Here is a 1,269-nt window from a genome sequence, read left to right as displayed (position 1 = left end):
TGCTATTGGTAATACAACTTCTCTGCGAAGATCAACAATAGAGGAGGTTCAAAATGAGCTTAGGTAATGTTAGCATGCTGCATGATACGAAATTTTAAGAAAGTAAAGGAGATTTTGAATTTGAAAATCTTAAACTAAAGATATATGAATATACCAAAATGCCCTTTAATTTTGTAATCCGAAACATGTTATGTAGAATGTTAAAATTAAAGATATTGAGAGATTTTTAGGAGCTATTGTTCAGTATGTTCGCGTGACATGTGAATTATATGGAACTTTGGATATATATAGAAAGTCCGCCACCTCAGTTTTACCACCCCATTCATGATCATTAATCATTTACGACCTTGTAATACACCATGTATGTCGAAACTGGTGCTGGAAAACATGTACCAACAACTATATTTGTTGATCTTGAACCAACTGTTATTGATGAAGTTAGAAATGCCGCCTATCATCAGCTTTTCTATCCTGAACAGCTCATTTCTAGAAAGAAAGATGTTGCTAATAATTTTGCCAAAGGACATTATAATGTTAGCAAAGAGATTGTTTATCTTTTCCTTGATCGCATTAGAAAATTAGTTGATAACTGCACTGCTTTGCAAGGATTCTTAGTCTTTAATGCTATTGGCGGTGGTACTGGTTCTGGATTGCGTTCATTGTTGCTCGAATGCTTATCTGTTGATTATGGTAAAAAGTCCAACATTGCGTTTACTATCTACTCTTCTCCCCAAGTGAATACCATATATAACCATGCATCTCTTATTTGTAACAGTAAGATTATTTGTGTCTGTTTAATTTCAGGTATCCATTACTGTTGCAGAACCTTATAACAGTGTTCTTTTAACTCATTCCCTTTTAGAACACACTGATATGGTTGTGATGTTTACAATGAAGCCATTATGCTTTCATTATATGCCCCTGTTATCTCAGCTGAAAACGCATACCATGAGCAATTATCTGTACCTGAGATAACTAATGTAGTTTTTGAGCACTCAAGCATGATGGCTAAATGTGAACCAACGCATCGAAAATATATGGCGTATTGACGTAGAGAACGGTTCAATTTATTGATTGGTAAAGATTTTGCACCAATAACAAGCGTGAGCTACATGTATCTGAACAGAGTACAGAAAACATTCTAATGTGGATGCAACCGTGTGATTTTATATTTTTGGTTTTGGGATTTGAAAAAATGCCTAACTGGCTTCAAAAGGCATTCGTCCACTGGTATGCTGGAGAAGGCATGGAAGAGGTAGAGTTTTCTGA

At 35.1% G+C, this 1,269-nt stretch overlaps 1 pseudogene; it reads left to right on the top strand.

Moving 5' to 3' along the window:
- The first annotated feature begins 359 nt into the window (after positions 1–359).
- On the top strand, positions 360–1,049 carry LOC107854320 (annotated as a pseudogene).
- Positions 1,050–1,269: the final 220 nt, after the last annotated feature.

This window comes from Capsicum annuum, unplaced genomic scaffold, assembly GCF_002878395.1.
Source record: "Capsicum annuum cultivar UCD-10X-F1 unplaced genomic scaffold, UCD10Xv1.1 ctg49570, whole genome shotgun sequence".
In the NCBI taxonomy this organism is placed as follows: domain Eukaryota; kingdom Viridiplantae; phylum Streptophyta; class Magnoliopsida; order Solanales; family Solanaceae; genus Capsicum; species Capsicum annuum.
The sequence above is the reverse complement of the archived record's forward strand: the minus strand, read 5'-3'. Positions and strand labels throughout refer to the sequence as shown.